This window comes from Phyllobates terribilis, unplaced genomic scaffold (assembly GCF_046119375.1).
Source record: "Phyllobates terribilis strain yellow unplaced genomic scaffold, ASM4611937v1 Scaffold_12__6_contigs__length_324123572, whole genome shotgun sequence".
In the NCBI taxonomy this organism is placed as follows: domain Eukaryota; kingdom Metazoa; phylum Chordata; class Amphibia; order Anura; family Dendrobatidae; genus Phyllobates; species Phyllobates terribilis.
Genome location: NW_027362772.1, coordinates 167,707,760 through 167,730,526, shown reverse-complemented (window position 1 = coordinate 167,730,526; position 22,767 = coordinate 167,707,760).

The window sequence follows — 22,767 nt, the reverse complement described above, 5'->3', positions numbered from 1 at the left end:
ACACATTAGTGCTTCCTTACTGTTTTCCTGTTTTAATCTCTTGAATGCCTCTTTTTGGTATTTAACGCCCCTTTTACGTTCTTGTTCAACCATATTGGTTTCCTCTTATTTCTGGCCCTTTTATTCCCATACGGTATATATCTCTCGCACTGAGTATTCAGAATTCTTTTGAAGGTTTCCCATTTACTATTCGTATTCCTTTGATTAAGAACTTTGTCCCAGTCAATAAGTTGAAGGCTTTCTTTCAGCTGATCAAACTTCGCCCTCCAAAAGTTTAATGTTTTTGTTGTTCCCTTATTGATAACCCTACTGAAGGGCATTTTGAAGTCGATAATATTATGGTCGCTATTACATAGGTGCCCCCCTATCTGTACCTCAGTTATTCTATCAGGCTTATTAGTCAATATTAAGTCCAACACGGCTTTCCCTCTCGTTGGTTCCTGCACTAGTTGGGAGAGATAATTATCCTTAATATTTGTCAAGAACCTTTTTCCCTTCTGAGATCTACAGGTTTCTGTTTCCCAGTCAATATCCGGGTAGTTGAAATCCCCCATTACAATCACTTCATTATGTTTTGCTACTTTGTCTGTTTGTCCTAATAGCAGATTCTCATTCTCCTCTGTTATATTTGGTGGCTTATAGCAGACCCCCAGTAATATTTTATTATTATTTTTAGTTCCCTCTATCTCTACCCACATGGACTCGACCCCCTCTTCTCCCTCTCCTATATCGTCCCTTAGTCTGGGTTTTAGACATGACTTTACATATAAGCAGACTCCTCCGCCTTTCCCCTGTTTCCGGTCCCTTCTAAATAAACTATAATCTAATAAATTTACCGCCCAGTCGTAGCTATTGTCTAGCCAAGTCTCTGTTATACCTACGATGTCATACCTCTCCTCTGATATAAGCGCCTGCAGCTCATCCGCCTTATTGGTCAGGCTTCTTACGTTGGTCAGCATGCAAGATAAAACTTTGGGGTTATTTAGCATCCTATTCCTCTCTAACGATCTAACTGTACTATCCCCACCCCCCTCTCCACCCTCATTATATTCACTTCTCCCCTTCCCCCTTGCTTGCCTCACATCCCACCTATTTCCTTGGTTTCCCCCCGTCTCTAGTTTAAAAACTCCTCCAACCTATTAGCCATCTTCTTCCCCAGCACCGCTGCACCCTCCCCATTGAGGTGCAGCCCGTCCCTACGGTAGAGCCTGTAGCCGACCGCGAAGTCGGCCCAGTTCTCCATGAACCCAAACCCTTCTGCCTTGCACAAACTCTTTAGCCACTTATTCACCTTCCTAACTTCCCGTTGGCGCTCCTGTGTGGCTCGCGGGATTGGTAGTATTTCTGAGAAAACTAACTTGGAGGTCCTTGCCCTAAGCTTCCTACCTAGGTCCCTGAAATAATTTTTAAGGAACCTCCATCTACCACTCACTTTGTCATTGGTGCCGATGTGGACCATGACCGCTGGGTCTTCGCCAGCCCCACCCAGTAACCTGTCAACCCGATCCGCGATGTGCCAGACTCGAGCGCCAGGGAGGCAGCACACCGTTCGGCGATCCCGGTCTTTGTGACAGATTGCCCTGTCTGTCCCCCTAATAATAGAGTCACCCACTACGAGAACCTGTCTTGCCTGCCCTACACTTCCCCCCTACCGCTCATTACTGGAGCATACACTCCCCCGGCGGTCAGAGGATCTGTCGTGCTCCAATAATGCCGGTTCTGAACCAGCTTTCCTATACTTCTTCCCTCTATCCCTCCTAACTGTTATCCAGCTCCCTGCCTGTTCAGCCTGCACTTCCCCTCTATGCTCCACCCCCAGTATTGACCCATTGAGTGTCTGCTCGGTTAGCAGCAAACTCCGTTCCATGTTGTCGATGCTCCTCAGTACCGCTATCTGAGCACTTAGATCCAGAATTTGGGCTTCCAAGTGCACGATATGCTCACATCTCTCGCAGCAGTATGGATCCTTGAGCGGTTGCTCACGGAATGCATACATTGCGCAAGATGTACACTGCACGGCTACGGCCAACATGGATGTCATTCTATGTACCCTCACACATATTATTTAGTGGATATTTTCACAAAAAAGTGAAATTTTCAAAAATCAAAAATATTGGCTGAAAACGACAAAATATCAAGGACTCATTGGGCACATCGCTCTGGAACTGAAATCGGAACGGTCACTGACATTTGCCCTATCTGAAAGTCTGATAAACGCCGGAAAAATGACCAAGTCCAAAAAAATTTTTTTTTCAACTTTTTTCAATTTTACCCCCGTGGGATATATATTCTACCCACACACATTTGGAACTCTCCTGGGGGTACCCTCACACATATTATTCCCTCATTTAGTGGATATTTTCACAAAAAAGTAAAATTTTCAAAAATCCAGAAAATTGGCTGAAAACGACTAAATATCAAGGACTCATTGGGCGAATCGCTCTGGAACAGAAATCGGAACGCTCACTGACATTTCCCCTATCTGAAAGTCTGCTAAACGCCGGAAAAATGACTAAGTCCAAAAAAAAAAATGTTTTCAACTTTTTTCAATTTTACCCCCGTGGGATATATATTCTACCCACACACATTTGGAACTCTATTGGGGTACCCTCACACATATTATTCCCTCATTTAGTGGATATTTTCACAAAAAAGTGAAATTTTCAAAAATCAAAAATATTGGCTGAAAACAACTAAATATCAAGGACTCATTGGGCGAATCGCTCTGGAACTGAAATCGGAATGCTTACTGACATTTGCCCTATCTGAAAGTCTGATAAACGCCGGAAAAATGACGAAGTCCAAAAAAAAATTTTTTTCAACTTTTTTCAATTTTACCCCGTGGGATATATATTCTACCCACACACATTTGTAACTCTCCTGGTGTACCCTCACACATATTATTTAGTGGATATTTTCACAAAAAAGTGAAATTTTCAAAAATCCAAAAAATTGGCTGAAAACGACTAAATATTAAGGACTCATTGGGCGACTCGCTCTGGAATAGAAATTGGAACGCTCACTGACATTTGCTCTATCTGAAAGTCTGATAAATGCCGGAAAAATGACTAAGTCCAAAAAAATTTTTTTTCAACTTTTTTCAATTTTACCCCCGTGGGATATATATTCTACCCACACACATTTGGAACTCTCCTGGGGGTACCCTCACACATATTATTCCCTCATTTAGTGGATATTTTCACAAAAAAGTGAAATTTTCAAAAATCCAGAAAATTGGCTGAAAACGACTAAATATCAAGGACTCATTGGGCGAATCGCTCTGGAACAGAAATCAGAACGCTCACTTACATTTCCCCTATCTCAAAGTCTGATAAATGCCGAAAAAATGACTAAGTCCAAAAAAAGTTTTTTTCAACTTTTTTCAATTTTACCCCGTGGGACATATATTCTACCTACACACATTTGGAACTCTCCTGGGGTACCCTCACACATATTATTCCCTCATTTAGTGGATATTTTGACATAAAGGTGAAATTTTCAAAAATCCAGAAAATTGGCTGAAAACGACTAAATATCAACGACTCATTGGGCGAATAGCTCTGGAACTGAAATCGAAATGCTCACTGACATTTCCCCTATCTGAAAGTCTGATAAACGCCGAAAAAATTACTAAGTCCAAAAAAAAAATTTTTTTCAACTTTTTTCAATTTTACTCCCTTGGGATATATATTCTACCCACACACATTTGGAACTCTCCTGGGGTGCCCTCACACATATTATTCCCTCATTTAGTGGATATTTTGACATAAAAGTGACATTTTCAAAAATCTAGAAAATTGGCTGAAAACGACTAAATATCAAGGACTCATTGGTCGAATCACTCTGGAACTGAAATCGGAATACTCATTGACATTTCCCCTATCTGAAAGTCTGATAAACGCGGAAAAATGACTAAGTCCAAAAAAAAAATGTTTTCAACTTTTTTCAATTTTACCCCCTTGGGATATATATTCTACCCACACACATTTGGAACTCTCCTGGTGTACCCTCACACATATTATTCCCTCATTTAGTGGATATTTTCACAAAAAAGTGAAATTTTCAAAAATCCAAAAAATTGGCTGAAAACGACTAAATATCAAGGACTCATTGGGCGACTCGCTCTGGAACAGAAATCTTAACGCTCACTGACATTTGCCCTATCTGAAAGTCTGATAAATGCCGAAAAAATGACTAAGTGAAAAAAATTTTTTTTCAACTTTTTTCAATTTTACCCCCGTGGGATATATATTCTACCCACACACATTTGGAACTCTCCTGGGGGTACCCTCACACATATTATTCCCTCATTTAGTGGATATTTTCACAAAAAAGTGAAATTTTCAAAAATCCAGAAAATTGGCTGAAAACGACTAAATATCAAGGACTCATTGGGCGAATCGCTCTGGAACAGAAATCGGAACGCTCACTGACATTTCCCCTATCTGAAAGTCTGATAAATGCTAAAAAAATGACAAAGTCCAAAAAAAGTTTTTTTCAACTTTTTTCAATTTTACCCCGTGGGATATATATTCTACCCACACACATTTGGAACTCTCCTGGGGTACCCTCACACATATTATTCCCTCATTTAGTGGATATTTTCACAAAAAAGTGAAATTTTCAAAAATCCAAAAAATTGGCTGAAAACGACTAAATATCATGGACTCATTGGGCGACTCGCTCTGGAACAGAAATTGAAACGCTCACTGACATTTGCCCTATCTGAAAGTCTGATAAATGCCGGAAAAATGACTAAGTCCAAAAAAATTTTTTTTCAACTTTTTTCAATTTTACCCCCGTGGGATATATATTCTACCCACACACATTTGGAACTCTCCTGGGGGTACCCTCACACATATTATTCCCTCATTTAGTGGATATTTTCACAAAAAAGTGAAATTTTCAAAAATCCAGAAAATTGGCTGAAAACGACTAAATATCAAGGACTCATTGGGCGAATCGCTCTGAAACAGAAATCGGAACGCTCACTGACATTTCCCCTATCTGAAAGTCTGATAAATGCCAAAAAAATGACAAAGTCCAAAAAAATTTTTTTTCAACTTTTTTCAATTTTACCCCCGTGGGATATATATTCTACCCACACACATTTGGAACTCTCCTGGGGGTACCCTCACACATATTATTCCCTCATTTAGTGGATATTTTCACAAAAAAGTGAAATTTTCAAAAATCCAGAAAATTGGCTGAAAACGACTAAATATCAAGGACTCATTGGGCGAATCGCTCTGGAACAGAAATCGGAACGTTCACTGACATTTCCCCTATCTGAAAGTCTGATAAATGCTGAAAAAATAACTAAGTCCAAAAAAAGTTTTTTTCAACTTTTTTCAATTTTACCCCGTGGGATATATATTCTACCCACACACATTTGGAACTCTCCTGGGGTACCCTCACACATATTATTCCCTCATTTAGTGGATATTTTGACATAAAAGTGAAATTTTCAAAAATCCAGAAAATTGGCTGAAAACGACTAAATATCAACGACTCATTGGGCGAATAGCTCTGGAACTGAAATCGAAATGCTCACTGACATTTCCCCTATCTGAAAGTCTGATAAACGCTGAAAAAATTACTAAGTCCCAAAAAAAAATTTTTTTCAACTTTTTTCAATTTTACTCCCTTGGGATATATATTCTACCCACACACATTTGGAACTCTCCTGGGGTGCCCTCACACATATTATTCCCTCATTTAGTGGATATTTTCACATAAAAGTGAAATTTTCAAAAATCAAAAATATTGTCTGAAAACGACTAAATATCAAGGACTCATTGGGCGAATCACTCTGGAACTGAAATCGGAAAGCTCACTGACATTTCCCCTATCTGAAAGTCTGATAAACGCCAGAAAAATGACTAAGTCCAAAAAAAAAATTTTTTCAACTTTTTTCAATTTTACCCCCGTGTAATATGTATTCTACCCACACACATTTGGAACTCTCCTGGTGAACCCTCACACATATTATTTAGTGGATATTTTCACAAAAAAGTGAAATTTTCAAAAATCAAAAATATTGGCTGAAAACGACTAAATATCAAGGACTCATTGGGTACATCGCTCTGGAACTGAAATCGGAACGGTCACTGACATTTCCCCTATCTGAAAGTCTGATAAATAGTGTTGAGCCACCCCCGTAGTGTTCGAGTTCGGTTCGGTTCGTCGAACACCCGTGTGTTCGCCGAACTGTTCGTCGAACTGTTCGCCGAACACCTTCGAACACCGTTAAAACCAATGGCAGGCAAACAAAAACACATAGAAACACATAGAAAACACCTTCAAAGGTGTCCAAAAGCTGACAAACTGCTCAGAAGACATAACTAACACATGGAAAAGTGACAAGTACATATAGTCATGCGAAAATAAAAGAGGTGGAGGAGTAAAAGGAGGGGGAGACACAGATATAGGCATGTCATGCCCTTCTAAAATACAAAAAGTGAGAAGCCGACACGGCCAGTCCGCTCCTGTCCGTGCCACCTCCGTGTCGCCGGGTTTGTGCCAGAGCCGCGGTGAACCCTGACGGCCAGCCCCCCTCTCCCAATACTGGTGCCTGTCCGCTGGTGGAGGCAGCTCTAAGCTTTTTAATTTAAATTGTCTCTCTAATTTGAATGAATACACTTTAAATCCATTTACAAGGATCTATTGGAGGGCAAGTCTCATGCCAGCAGCCGCGGTAATTCCAGCTCCAGTAGCGTCCACTAAAGCTGCTGCAGTTAAAAAGCTTTTATAAGGATCAAGCTCGGCTGTCCACCGCAAGGCATCCTACTGCCAGTCCCAGCCCCTATGCCTTGGGGTGCCTCCTGATGCTCTTCACTAAGTATCCCATGGTCCAGAAGCATTTCCTTTGAAAAAATTAAGTGTCTAAACTACAGGTGGTGCAGTTTGCTTAACAGCCGGGATAATCCGCTGACTAGCAGACACTGCTACTAGGCACAAAGTATTTCCTGGGCTAGATGCAGTTAAAAATTTGTAATTAGATACTCTAGTTGGATGCTGAGAAAGCATTCCATAGAGTCTCCTGGCACGCCATATATGATTCTCTTAAAAAGCTTGGGGTAGGGGTCTAGGGGACCCTTTTATAGCCAAAATCACGGCCCTGTATCGCAATACGTCACCTAGGCTGAAGATAAATGGAACTGTAGCACCCTGAGGGCTCGGTTGCTACAGACGTATTGCACCTCATCCAGAGGTGTGATATCTCACTCTCAGGTAAGGATGGAGTGTGGATCAGGACCCGACACCTGCATGCATTACACCACATTGCCGTGGGGCAGGGTGACCAATATGCCCCTGAGATGGGCAGGACAGTCCCTGTCCCTGGCTGGAGTGGGGTGAGGGAACACTGAGGAAGGGGAACCCTGTAGTGCAGGAGCAGGGAGGAAGCAGTTCCTGGGTGCATTGAGAAGGGAGTATAAAAGGTGGGCACCATCTTAGTTCAGTGCAGAGAAGTCTGAGCAGAAGTGGTAGGGAGCAGGGGCTCTGCATGAGCTCTGCTCCGGAGGCGGGCCTAGTAACAGAGGCCCAGGCCTGGAAGAGGGAGAAGGAAGGAAGAGGAGCGGAGAAGGCTCCAGGAACGAGGAATGAAGGGATCCCAGGGGTGCGGACGGGCGAGTCGCCACCGCACGCCCGAATCCACCTGCGTGGAGGGGTCAGGCCAAAGGGGGAGACCGGTCCCCGAACTAGTGGAGGCAGGAAACGACCCTCAGCTAGAAACCGGAGGCTCTGACATTTTATGTGGCGCAGCCCCTCGCTACACCCGCTAGGAAGGCACCACATAGGGTCAGGGAAACTGGCGCCAAGTTTACCAAGAGGAGGCCCGAGGCAGCCGGACAGAAGTGTTGGTAAGAAAGGCCAGACAAAGGACACACAAAGGGGGTCCTGTGAAGTGCTCCAAAGTTATCTGGGAGTTGTCTGAGCCCCTCACCTGGTGAGCACAGTACGACGTGGGCAGCCGTTACCTGCAGACGTGGTCTGGATAATAAGAACTGTGAGTAAAGGCCCTGAACTGCATCACTGACTCCGTGTCGTTACTGCTGCTGCCCTGCACCATCACCCCCATCCTCCGCATACACTGCCCTGAGGCTATACTCCTCCCGTGGGGAGTTATGCTACGCTCTGCTGCACCCACAACACCAGCCTCAGCGGTCTGCCCTGTAGCGGCGGTTCACTCTGACCGCAATCCACGGGTGGCGTAGTCGGACATTTAAACATCAAAACCACATAAATAGTTCCGCCACTGGTTTGACCGCCCTGAGCCACGGAACCGGGTCGCCGCCACGAAGACTACAACCACCAGCATCCACCAAAAAGGGTCCGGCTCCGGGTGTCCCAAGGCCCAGGGGGTGCGTCAGAACATTTTCATCACCTTTCACAATCACCAATGGGACAAGGCAGTGATGTCCTCTGTCCCCTCTCTTATACATCCTAGTGACGGAGCACCTGCTCTCATCAATTCGCCATAACCCCAATATTAGGTGGATTGAGGTGGGAGGCACCGAGTACAAGTGCTCTCTATTTGCTGATGATGTCCTAGTATATATCACTCAATCACATATATCCATCCATGCTGTTATGGCTGAAATAGATCACTTTGTTACATGGTAAAATTTTAAAATCAATGCAGCGAAGTCTGAGGCCCTCGATGTCTCCCTCCCCAAATCCATATAGGATTCCATCCAGTCCAACTTTCCCTTTGCCTGGCCCTCACAGGGTATCAAATACTTAGGAATTCCTATTCATAGAGACCTCTCCCATCTATGTTATCTTCATTTTGGGCCCTTTATTGAACAACTCCATACAGACCACGGTTGGCAAGTTAGAACTGTAAGATTCACTACGTGAATGTAGCACCCTGAGGATTCGGCTGCTACAGGGGTATTGCACCTCAACCCAGAGGTGTGATATTCCACTCCCGGGTAAGGATGGAGTGTGGAACTGAGCTAGTAGGCTGCATGCACTACACACATCCCATTTCCGGGGAACAGACCGATGGTACTCCCACTAGAGAAATGTGCAGGTACGACAGTGTCTGTTCCTGGCTGGAGTGGGAGGGGGGTGGAACATCCCAGTAGTGTAGGGGCAGATAGGGGGAGCAGCCTGGGTAAAGCTAGGAGCTCATTGGGTGCTGGTCACCTGAGCTCACACATAGAAGGAGTATATAAGGTGGGCACCATCTTAGATCAGGGTCAGTCAGTCAGTCAGTTGTCAGTCTGTGAGACGTCAGTCTGTCAGAGTGTAACCTGAGAAGCAGAGCAGAGGAGAAGAGAGAGAGACCCAGAGGCGCAGAGGGGACCCCAAGAGCCCATAAGAGAGCTAATAGGGTGAAGGGTCGGCAACAGGGTACCGGATCCCAAGCTGGCAGAGGCTACAGCACACCTTAGCCAGGAACCGGAGGTCGTGGGCAGGATCTGCCACGATCACCCACTAAATCCACCCGGAAGGCAGACCAAGAATAGGGTCAGGGAGCCCAGAGGAGGCTTGACCAACAAGAGGCCCGAGGGAGCCGGACTTAGGTGGATCCCTGGTGGGAACGGCCAGAAGAAGGGAGAGACAGAAAGGAGCTCAGGACCACACTCCGGAGTTGCCTGGGAGTTGACCGAGTCCAGGACCTGGTGGACGCAGCACGGCTTGGGTGGTCACTGCTGTACACAGTGACCCGAGCAACACCAGTAAGTAAAACCCTGGAACTGCATTTTATGCCTCTGAGTCTCCTTGCTGCACCTTCACAACCACCATCCTCCACGGCTGACCCCCTGAGGCTATACCCCTCCCGTTGGGGGTTATACTACCTAAGCTGCATTCACATCATCAGCCTCAGTGGACCCTGCTGCAGCGGCGGCCGTATTGACCGCAAATCAACGGGTGGCGTAGTCGACACAAAAGAACATCTAGTAACATCATAAAGACTGCCACACACTGAGCTTGACACCCTGGGCACGGACCGGGTCACAGCCACTCGGAGACTACAACCCCCATCTGATCCGGCTCCGGGTATCCCTAACAGCACTGGCCCAGGGGGCGCGTCAACTTTGGCGTAGTCGGCAGGATTACGTGCCCGCAACAACCGGGTACTGCGTGCCTGAAGAAAAGTTCACCGTTACCTTAAAAAGAAGTCTCCCGCCGGTTCCGGAGGGTCCCCGCCAACGGACCCCATCACAGGTCGTTTCCCGCCGGTTGTCCGCCATTTGCAGCTTTTTCCCGCCATCCATGGAGTTTCCCGCCACTGGGAGACGATTCCCGCCATTTCCAAAGATTTCCCGCCTTGGAAGAACGGACGCCATTATGGGCGTGCCAGAGGGTGGCAAGAGGCCACCTCCCATCGTGGGCCAGGTCGAAGAATGGCGCCAAAAGCGGAAACCGCGCCCACCAACAGAGACTGTGATGCTGGAAGTGTCCATCAGCGTAAGAGAACTGCCCCTGGAACTGACAATCACAAAGTTGCCCCGGGACCACCTTCAATGTGGGCGGAGACAGAACAAGAGAGCAAAGATGGGTGTCGCCTGGAGCAGTTTGGAGAGAGCGCACCCGGAGACAAGACGTCTGGAAGAGAGTCCAGAGAGAGCCTACCCGGAGATGGAGGGAGAGTCAGGCAGCACCGACCCAGTGGTCAGGAGCCTGTTGCAGGTCGCCACTCCAGAAGGCCTGCTGGAGATCCTAACACAGCTCCCCCGAGACCGGGAGTGTGCACAGACCGCGTTGGAGGGCCTCGCACGGAGGATGGCCCGGGTGCAGCGGGAGACGTTGGCGGAGTGGAGCCGAGAGATGGCCCAGCAGACCGAAACCCGTCAGCGGAGCACGCCACCTGAGACGAGGAGACAGACCGCCTCTGAGGATGGCGCAGGAGGAATGAAGGCAGGAGACGGCGCCGAGAAGGGAGCTGAACGGACGGAGGCAGGTAAAGGGGACGTCTCTACCCCGAGCCGGGAAACCGCGCGCCTGCCCCAGCTCCCCGTCGCAGAGCCCGAAATTCCCCCTGCCGTGCCCGTCGCTGCATCGTCACCGCCGCCGACTAGGCCTCAACCGGAAACCGCGGCCGCGACCCCTGTGACGTCACACGCCTCGACCTCGAGCGTGGCCAAGCAGGAAATACCACCGGCCTGGTCGCAAGGCCTAGTACCCCCGGGCGCCGCCATTCCAACAGCGCCCCCTACCTCTGCAGAGCCACCGGCCTGGCCGCAGGGCCGAGTAACCACGGGCGCCGCCGTTCTTACGGTGCCCTTTTCCTTTAGGGTGCCCCAAGCCTTGTCGCAAGGCCTGGTCAACCCGGGCGCCGCTACCATCAACGCGCCCTCAACATCTAGAGTGCCGCACCTGGGTGAAGACCTGTTCGCCCAGCATACGTGCCCGGATGGGCAGCCCTTTATATGGCCACCGGAGTTTCACCATCCCCGACTCCGGAAAGAGAGACCCCTAGACGAGCCCCTGATTCCGGCTCCGAAGCCCGTAAAGAGGACCTCGCCCCCGCTGGATGAGGCACAGTTCGAGTGGGACCCCACCGGAGAAGAACTCATGGGGTTCACTCAGGAGACTCGGGCGGCCGCAGCGGAGCGTGCAGAGTGCTGCCGCTGGCAGCTCGAGGTCTTCGAGAGGGAGCGGAGAGAGAGGCGGGTCCGGGAACAGCAAGCGCAGATAAGGAGCGCGGAGCAGAAGAGCCGGACCAGGAGGAATCCCCGTGCAGCACATGGTCCCCCTTCCACCGGGACTGTGATAAAATTCAACATGCAGCACGGATGGGGCTTCATTAGAGACCATCAGACCCCCGGCGACGTCTTTGTAACCCGCAGAGACGTAGAAAGCCATCTGCCGGAGGGACACAGAGGTCGTGACCTGTATGTAGGGGACGAGGTCACCTTCACCCGGCACAAGTGTGCCAAAGGACCCTACGCCCTCCATGTGCATCGCCTGACGGAGGAGGAGCTGCGGTGTGAGGAGGAGCAAGAGGACCCGGACGGGTCTGAAGAATCTAAAGAAGGAGCAGGAGGACGCCGTCGTTGAAGTACGGTAGAGAGAGACTGTATAAAGTTGCCCGTCGGGGTACCAAGAACTGTTGCTAGTTAAAATATAGTCCCCGTTGGGACCAGCCAATTGAACTGAAACCCGTGTGTCCCTATTCCCACTGACCGAGGACTGAGAGCGGTCATTCCTCCCTAATACCTGGCCGAGGACTGAGAGCGGCCATATTCCCTTGTATATAGTTGCGCTTCCTAAAGCGCCCCCTACCGGTTTTATAGGGAACTGTTTTATTCCAAGAGAGACTGTCGCACTTTACCCGGTCACAAGTTGCACCGTGACCGGAGGAACCAGAAACAAGAATGTTATATATGAAAAGTTTATTGCTGATGATATCTATATGATGTTTTCTATGGTTATGTTTATGAAAAAAAAAAAAAATTGTATGTTTTGGATGTTTATATCTTACAGCCCGAGGACGTGCTGTGATTTACCAGGGGGGAATGTAGCACCCTGAGGATTCGGCTGCTACAGGGGTATTGCACCTCAACCCAGAGGTGTGATATTCCACTCCCGGGTAAGGATGGAGTGTGGAACTGAGCTAGTAGGCTGCATGCACTACACACATCCCATTTCCGGGGAACAGACCGATGGTACTCCCACTAGAGAAATGTGCAGGTACGACAGTGTCTGTTCCTGGCTGGAGTGGGAGGGGGGTGGAACATCCCAGTAGTGTAGGGGCAGATAGGGGGAGCAGCCTGGGTAAAGCTAGGAGCTCATTGGGTGCTGGTCACCTGAGCTCACACATAGAGGGAGTATATAAGGTGGGCACCATCTTAGATCAGGGTCAGTCAGTCAGTCAGTTGTCAGTCTGTGAGACGTCAGTCTGTCAGAGTGTAACCTGAGAAGCAGAGCAGAGGAGAAGAGAGAGAGACCCAGAGGCGCAGAGGGGACCCCAAGAGCCCATAAGAGAGCTAATAGGGTGAAGGGTCGGCAACAGGGTACCGGATCCCAAGCTGGCAGAGGCTACAGCACACCTTAGCCAGGAACCGGAGGTCGTGGGCAGGATCTGCCACGATCACCCACTAAATCCACCCGGAAGGCAGACCAAGAATAGGGTCAGGGAGCCCAGAGGAGGCTTGACCAACAAGAGGCCCGAGGGAGCCGGACTTAGGTGGATCCCTGGTGGGAACGGCCAGAAGAAGGGAGAGACAGAAAGGAGCTCAGGACCACACTCCGGAGTTGCCTGGGAGTTGACCGAGTCCAGGACCTGGTGGACGCAGCACGGCTTGGGTGGTCACTGCTGTACACAGTGACCCGAGCAACACCAGTAAGTAAAACCCTGGAACTGCATTTTATGCCTCTGAGTCTCCTTGCTGCACCTTCACAACCACCATCCTCCACGGCTGACCCCCTGAGGCTATACCCCTCCCGTTGGGGGTTATACTACCTAAGCTGCATTCACATCCTCAGCCTCAGTGGACCCTGCTGCAGCGGCGGCCGTATTGACCGCAAATCAACGGGTGGCGTAGTCGACACAAAAGAACATCTAGTAACATCATAAAGACTGCCACACACTGAGCTTGACACCCTGGGCACGGACCGGGTCACAGCCACTCGGAGACTACAACCCCCATCTGATCCGGCTCCGGGTATCCCTAACAGCACTGGCCCAGGGGGCGCGTCAACTTTGGCGTAGTCGGCAGGATTACGTGCCCGCAACAACCGGGTACTGCGTGCCTGAAGAAAAGTTCACCGTTACCTTAAAAAGAAGTCTCCCGCCGGTTCCGGAGGGTCCCCGCCAACGGACCCCATCACAGGTCGTTTCCCGCCGGTTGTCCGCCATTTGCAGCTTTTTCCCGCCATCCATGGAGTTTCCCGCCACTGGGAGACGATTCCCGCCATTTCCAAAGATTTCCCGCCTTGGAAGAGCGGACGCCATTATGGGCGTGCCAGAGGGTGGCAAGAGGCCACCTCCCATCGTGGGCCAGGTCGAAGAATGGCGCCAAAAGCGGAAACCGCGCCCACCAACAGAGACTGTGATGCTGGAAGTGTCCATCAGCGTAAGAGAACTGCCCCTGGAACTGACAATCACAAAGTTGCCCCGGGACCACCTTCAATGTGGGCGGAGACAGAACAAGAGAGCAAAGATGGGTGTCGCCTGGAGCAGTTTGGAGAGAGCGCACCCGGAGACAAGACGTCTGGAAGAGAGTCCAGAGAGAGCCTACCCGGAGATGGAGGGAGAGTCAGGCAGCACCGACCCAGTGGTCAGGAGCCTGTTGCAGGTCGCCACTCCAGAAGGCCTGCTGGAGATCCTAACACAGCTCCCCCGAGACCGGGAGTGTGCACAGACCGCGTTGGAGGGCCTCGCACGGAGGATGGCCCGGGTGCAGCGGGAGACGTTGGCGGAGTGGAGCCGAGAGATGGCCCAGCAGACCGAAACCCGTCAGCGGAGCACGCCACCTGAGACGAGGAGACAGACCGCCTCTGAGGATGGCGCAGGAGGAATGAAGGCAGGAGACGGCGCCGAGAAGGGAGCTGAACGGACGGAGGCAGGTAAAGGGGACGTCTCTACCCCGAGCCGGGAAACCGCGCGCCTGCCCCAGCTCCCCGTCGCAGAGCCCGAAATTCCCCCTGCCGTGCCCGTCGCTGCATCGTCACCGCCGCCGACTAGGCCTCAACCGGAAACCGCGGCCGCGACCCCTGTGACGTCACACGCCTCGACCTCGAGCGTGGCCAAGCAGGAAATACCACCGGCCTGGTCGCAAGGCCTAGTACCCCCGGGCGCCGCCATTCCAACAGCACCCCCTACCTCTGCGGAGCCACCGGCCTGGCCGCAGGGCCGAGTAACCACGGGCGCCGCCGTTCTTACGGTGCCCTTTGCCTTTAGGGTGCCCCAAGCCTGGTCGCAAGGCCTGGTCAACCCGGTCGCCGCTACCATCAACGCGCCCTCAACATCTAGAGTGCCGCACCTGGGTGAAGACCTGTTCGCCCAGCATACGTGCCCGGATGGGCAGCCCTTTATATGGCCACCGGAGTTTCGCCATCCCCGACTCCGGAAAGAGAGACCCCCTAGACGAGCCCCTGATTCCGGCTCCGAAGCCCGTAAAGAGGACCTCGCCCCCGCTGGAGGAGGCACAGTTCGAGTGGGACCCCACCGGAGAAGACCTCATGGGGTTCACTCAGGAGACTCGGGCGGCCGCAGCGGAGCGTGCAGAGTGCTGCCGCCGGCAGCTCGAGGTCTTCGAGAGGGAGCGGAGAGAGAGGCGAGCCCGGGAACAGCAAGCGCAGATAAGGAGCGCGGAGCAGAAGAGCCGGACCAGGAGGAATCCCCGTGCAGCACATGGTCCCCCTTCCACCGGGACTGTGATAAAATTCAACATGCAGCACGGATGGGGCTTCATTAGAGACCATCAGACCCCCGGCGACGTCTTTGTAACCCGCAGAGACGTAGAAAGCCATCTGCCGGAGGGACACAGAGGTCGTGACCTGTATGTAGGGGACGAGGTCACCTTCACCCGGCACAAGTGTGCCAAAGGACCCTACGCCCTCCATGTGCATCGCCTGACGGAGGAGGAGCTGCGGTGTGAGGAGGAGCAAGAGGACCCGGACGGGTCTGAAGAATCTAAAGAAGGAGCAGGAGGACGCCGTCGTTGAAGTACGGTAGAGAGAGACTGTATAAAGTTGCCCGTCGGGGTACCAAGAACTGTTGCTAGTTAAAATATAGTCCCCGTTGGGACCAGCCAATTGAACTGAAACCCGTGTGTCCCTATTCCCACTGACCGAGGACTGAGAGCGGTCATTCCTCCCTAATACCTGGCCGAGGACTGAGAGCGGCCATATTCCCTTGTATATAGTTGCGCTTCCTAAAGCGCCCCCTACCGGTTTTATAGGGAACTGTTTTATTCCAAGAGAGACTGTCGCACTTTACCCGGTCACAAGTTGCACCGTGACCGGAGGAACCAGAAACAAGAATGTTATATATGAAAAGTTTATTGCTGATGATATCTATATGATGTTTTCTATGGTTATGTTTATGAAAAAAAAAAAAAATTTGTATGTTTTGGATATTTATATCTTACAGCCCGAGGACGTGCTGTGATTTACCAGGGGGGAATGTAGCACCCTGAGGATTCGGCTGCTACAGGGGTATTGCACCTCAACCCAGAGGTGTGATATTCCACTCCCGGGTAAGGATGGAGTGTGGAACTGAGCTAGTAGGCTGCATGCACTACACACATCCCATTTCCGGGGAACAGACCGATGGTACTCCCACTAGAGAAATGTGCAGGTACGACAGTGTCTGTTCCTGGCTGGAGTGGGAGGGGGGTGGAACATCCCAGTAGTGTAGGGGCAGATAGGGGGAGCAGCCTGGGTAAAGCTAGGAGCTCATTGGGTGCTGGTCACCTGAGCTCACACATAGAGGGAGTATATAAGGTGGACACCATCTTAGATCAGGGTCAGTCAGTCAGTCAGTTGTCAGTCTGTGAGACGTCAGTCTGTCAGAGTGTAACCTGAGAAGCAGAGCAGAGGAGAAGAGAGAGAGACCCAGAGGCACAGAGGGGACCCCAAGAGCCCATAAGAGAGCTAATTGGGTGAAGGGTCGGCAACAGGGTACCGGATCCCAAGCTGGCAGAGGCTACAGCACACCTTAGCCAGGAACCGGAGGTCGTGGGCAGGATCTGCCACGATCACCCACTAAATCCACCCGGAAGGCAGACCAAGAATAGGGTCAGGGAGCCCAGAGGAGGCTTGACCAACAAGAGGCCCGAGGGAGCCGGACTTAGGTGGATCCCTGGTGGGAACGGCCAGAAGAAGGGAGAGACAGAAAGGAGCTCAGGACCACACTCCGGAGTTGCCTGGGAGTTGACCGAGTCCAGGACCTGGTGGACGCAGCACGGCTTGGGTGGTCACTGCTGTACACAGTGACCCGAGCAACACCAGTAAGTAAAACCCTGGAACTGCATTTTATGCCTCTGAGTCTCCTTGCTGCACCTTCACAACCACCATCCTCCACGGCTGACCCCCTGAGGCTATACCCCTCCCGTTGGGGGTTATACTACCTAAGCTGCACTCACATCATCAGCCTCAGTGGACCCTGCTGCAGCGGCGGCCGTATTGACCGCAAATCAACGGGTGGCGTAGTCGACACAAAAGAACATCTAGTAACATCATAAAGACTGCCACACACTGAGCTTGACACCCTGGGCACGGGCCGGGTCACAGCCACTCGGAGACTACAACCCCCATCTGATCCAGCTCCGGGTATCCCTAACAGCACTGGCCCAGGGGGCTCGTCATGAACCACTGGTGTTTTGTGGAAAAGCACATGTACACTGCGTTCCAAATTATTATGCAAAAAGTGTTTAGGAGTGATAAGGGAAGAATTTGTTTGTTTGTCAGCTAAACTCATTGATGGTGATGTGTGTCAGGGCTCTTTATATCACTGTAAGCAATTGCAGACACCTGTGCTAATTAGTTTGGCAGGTGTGTCCAATGAAAGGCAAGACTACTTAAGAAGGCTCTCTCACATTATTAAGCAGCCTACATTTTCTGCCAAAATGGGAAAGAAAAAGGATGTGTCGGCTGCTGAGAAGCAACAAATTGTGGAGTGTTTAGGTCAAGGCATGACTACAATCAACATTGTGCGATGATCAGGATGAAGTGTCTTGGCAATCAAGAAGTATGTAGCTGATTCACAGTACACACGTGTGCGTGCTGATAAGGGCAAATTGAGGACTCTTTCCTACAGGCAATTACGTCAGGTTGAAAGAGCAGCGGCAAAAAAGCCTTGTCATAGCAGCAGACAAGTTTTTGAAGCTGCTTGTGCCTCCAACGTCCCCCGAACAACAAGATGCAGGGTCCTTCAGAGGTTTGCAGCTGTGCATGCGCCATCCTGTCGACCTCCTCTATCCACTTCACACAAGCAGAAACGGCTCCAGTGGGCCAAACATTACATGAAGACTGATTTCAAAACTGTTTTGTTCACGGATGAGTGCCGTGCAGCGCTCGATGGTCCAGATGGATGGAGTGGAGGATGGCTGGTTGATGGACACCCCACGCAAACACGGCTACAGCGCCAACAAGGAGGAGGTGGAGTAATGTTTTGGGCTGGAATCATGGGGAGAGAGATTGTCGGCCCCTTTAGGATCCCTGAAGGCGCTAAAGATGAACTCCATAATGTATGTGGATTTTCTCAAACAGCACTTCCTGCCATGGTTCAAGAAGAAGAACCGTGTATTTCACAGCAAGATCATTTTTCTGCATGATAATGCACCATCTCATGCTGCACATAAAACATCTGCATCTCTGGCTGATATGGGCATAAAAGGGGACAAACTTATGGTGTGACCCCCATGCTCCCCTGACCTCTACCCCATTCAGAACCTTTGGAGCATCATTAAAAGGAGTGTCTATGATGGCGGGAGGCAGTTCACATCTAAGCAACAGCTCTGGGAGGGTATTCTGTCCTCATGCAAAACAATTGAAGCAGAAACCATCCAAAACCTGACAAATTCAATGGACGAGAGAGTTCAGAAGCTCCTTTCGAACAAGGGGTCCTATGTGAAAATGTAACATCACCTAGAATAAAGTTTTGAGTTGAAAACTGTTTGATTTCAGTTTCTAACAACCTGCTAATGCTTATAATTTCAAAAATGACCATTTTTTTGGTCTTTATTAAAATGAAAAGGTTGATCGAAAAGTTTGGGGGATCTAAGAGTGTGGCAACTCAGTAGTCATGATTACTTCGAATTCTGACAATATGAGGGTCATGCTGCAGGTAGTGCAGCAAGAAGGCACTTATGTGCCTTGCGCATCTCGGAGCCCCAAAATTATTTTCCGGGCTAGATGCAGCTAAAAATTATTTTTAATTTTAAATCTGGTGAAGCTTTAGTATAGATGGCCTAATAGGATCAGTGCTGCACACTGCTACAAAGCCCAAATTATTTTCCAGTCAAGATACAGATAAACATGATTAGTAATTTGAAAGCTTAAAACGGTTGGTAGGGTGATTTTAACCAATCATCAAGCTTTTACTCTCCCCAGGATGACACAGGGGTAGAAAAGTCGTTTCGGATCCATGATTTGTTCATCTTTATGAACGTGAGTCTGTCTACATTATCAGTGGAGAGCCGCGTGCGCTTATCTGTCAGCACACCACCAGCAGCGCTGAACACACGTTCAGACAGAACGCTGGCTGCGGGGCATGACAAGATCTCCAAGGCGTAAGTGGCTAGCTCCGGCCATTTATCCAGATTGGAAGCCCAAAAAGAGCAAGGGTCCAGTGACACAGTCGTGGCTTCAATGTTTACTTGGAGATACTCCTGTACCATCGTCTCTAGGCGCTGACTATGTGTCAGACTTCTTGTCTCCTGTGGCCTTGCAAAGGATGGGCTAAAAAAATGGTGAAATGATTCCGCAAAATTGATGTTACCAGCAGATACTGTGGTTCTGTTACGGTTTGAGTGCTGAACACTTGACGGTCCCACGGTTGGCAAGTTGGAACTGTGAGATTCACTACGTGCACCACTGGTATTTTGTGGAAAAGCACATGTAAGATTCTGCAACAGTCTCTGCTGATACTCCTGCATGCGTGCATCCCTTTCTATGGCAGGATTAATTTCTGCAAATTTACTTTTGTACCGGGGATCTAACAGTGTGGCAACCCAGTAGTCAGGATTATTTCTAATTCTCACAATTCGAGGGTCATGTTGCAGGTAGTGCAGCAAGAAGGCACTCATGTGTGTTGCGCATCCAGGAGCACCAAGTCCCTGTTGTGTTGGTGGCGAGGTAACAATCATGCTTCCTTCCTCTGTCCTCTCCCCCCAACCTCGCACAACAGAAATGTGATCAAGGTCTCCCTCATCTGATGAGTCTTCCATCAGTTCGTCCTCCACTTCTTCCTGGGCTCCTGCACCTTCCTCACTAGTTTGGCTGCTACCATGCGCCCTGGTAAAACCATCTCCCCCACCCTCACATGCCTGCCGCCTTGGTGCTGCCGACCGTCTGGACCTTGCAGATGTTAGCCCTTCCGCATACAACTCCTCCTCCTCTACTTCCTCCACCTCCTCTTGTGCCACCACCTGACTCCGAATTCTGCTTAACATTTGCTCCAGCATGTAAATCACCGGAATAGTCATGCTGATAATGGCATCGTCAGCACTAAACATCTTCGTCGCCATTTCAAAACTGTGCAGAAGGGTGCATAGGTCCCTGATTTGAGACCACTCCTCCAGCGTGATTTGCCCCACCTCTGAATCTCGTTGGCCCAGGCTATACGTCAGAACGTATTGCACCAGGGCTTGTCGGTGCTGCCACAGTGGCTGCAACATGTGCAGAGTTGAATTCCACCGGGTAGGCACATAGCATTTTAGCCGGTGAAGTGGCAGGCCCAACGACTTCTGTAGAGATGTAAGTCGCTGAGCTGCGGGATGCGAACGGCGGAAGTGAGCACACAGCGACCGTGCCCTCTGCAGAAGGCCATCTAGTCTGGGATAGTGGGCTAAAAATTGCTGGACAACCAGGTTCAACACGTGAGCCATACAAGGCACGTGTGTGACATTGCCCCGGCGAAGGGCCGCACCCAGGTTTGCAGCATTGTCGCACACGGCCTTCCCTGGTTTCAGGTCCAGTGGAGACAACCATTCATGAAATTGGTTCTCCAGAGCTGACCACAACTCCTCAGCTGTGTGACTCACATTTCCCAGACATTTCAATGTAAAAACCGCCTGATGACGTTGAGCCCTACTGCCAGCATAGTAAGGAGGTGTGCAGGATCCCTTCTGCGCAGTTAGAAAGCTTGTGGCATGACCAGACAGGCTTTGGGTGCAGGTGGAAGACCGAGAGGAGGTTGAGGAGGCAGAAGCAGTGGAGGAACTTTGACATAAAGAGGATTGACGCACAACTCGTGGGGACGGCAAGACTTGGACAGCAGCCCCTTGTCCTGCTGTCACCATAGTTACCCAGTGCCCAGTCAGCGACATGTAACGCCCCTGTCCATGCCTACTCGTCCAAGTGTCTGTGGTGAAATGCACCCTGTCACACACAGAGTTTCTCAAAGAAGCGGTGATGTTATGTGCGACATGCTGGTGGAGCGCAGGCACACCTTTCTTTGAGAAGTAGTGCCGACTGGGCATCTGGTACTGGGGCACTGCGACGGACATAAGGTCTTGAAAATCCTCTGTGTCCACCAGGCGGAAAGGCAGCATTTCTGTAGCCAAGAGCTTGCAGATGGTGAAATTCAACCTCTTAGCTTTCTCATGGCTAGGAGGAAATGGTCTTTTACTTGTTCACATCTGAGGGACCGAGGGCTGGCTATTGTGCTTAGACGGGGTTGATAAGGGTGTCCACGGCAAACTGCCGGTCTGTGAGGAAGATGCAGGCGGACATGTTAGGTTGCCTTGATCCAAAGGTGGTGCTATCGATGTCGGACAGCGCTCAACACCAGCTGGTGTTACCACCTCCAAAGAAAATGATGACCTGCCAATCACGCTGGCTGTTGCGGGTAAAGAGGTGGCAGGTCTGCGCCCCAAAACAGGTGTGACTGCTGTCCCCCCAGTCACAGAGGATGAAGAGGCCGCGGATGCACAAGATATGGCAGACGGTGGTTGGCCCGGCCGGCTAGGCCGCATTGTAGCACACTAAGCTTCCCACTGCAACTTATGCTTCATGTCCATGTGCCGGTTCATGCATGAAGTACTCAAACTATGTATTTTTTGGCCTCTACTTAGCTTTTGCTGACAAATGTTACAGATAACACGAGTTGGGTCATCTTTATCGATCTGAAAAAATGCCCAGGCTATGCAAGGCTTAGCACCCATGCGACCTGAAGAGCCACCACGACTTGTGGTGAGAGGCAGAGTTGTGTTTGAGGATGCAGTTGTTGACGTGCTTCCAGTACTACGTCTCTGTCCAGGAAGGCGCAACCTGACCTCGTCGTCACTAGCATCTTCCTCCACCTCCTCTGCTGACCTCATCTCTTGGCTGACTGTGGGTTGACAGTAAGTGGGATCTCCGAACTCATCATCATCACCCTGTGCGTTATCACACCCGTCGTCCTCAGAGCCAACCTGTTCCTGCCCTGACAAAAAACTAAAGTTGTCGCTCCAATCAGGTATTTGAGTCTTATCATCGTCTTCCTCATTGTCTCCACCAACAGGAGTTACAGTTTGGGAATGAGGGTCTACATTATGGTCAGAACCTTCTGCGTCTGGTCCTGGATCCGACTCATAAAGATTCTGGGCATCAGTGCAGATCATTTCCTAGTCTAGATTCACAGAAGCGCTGGAGTCGACCTCTGATTCCCAGGCTATAGTATGAGTAAACAGCTCTGCAGACTCAACCATCTGTTCTACCTCATACTCAGACGGGCAGCTGGAGATTTGGGAGCTGTGAGGAAGCAAGTGCGATTTGGGTGACACCTTTGAGGACTGGAGTATTTGTGATGTTGAAGTTGATGTGGAGGAGAGCCCACTTAAAGGAGCACTTGATATCCGTTGAAGCACCTGCTGTTTTTGTGCCTCATCTGGAATTTGTAGCGATTGGCGTGGCCGTAAGAAAGGGATCTTATCACATTGTCCGCTAAAAGAAGTAGACATTTTAGTTTGGCTGGAAGATGGTCTTTCTTCTGCAGATGTTACTGTTGCTTTAACACCTACCCCACGGACACAACCTTTATTCCCCTTTCCAACACGCCTATTCCCCTTTCCACCAGCAGCAGGCCTTTTTCCACTCATTTTGGTGGTTACCTAATTCACAACTCTGGAGTTGTTTGCACAAAAAAACAATGGATGG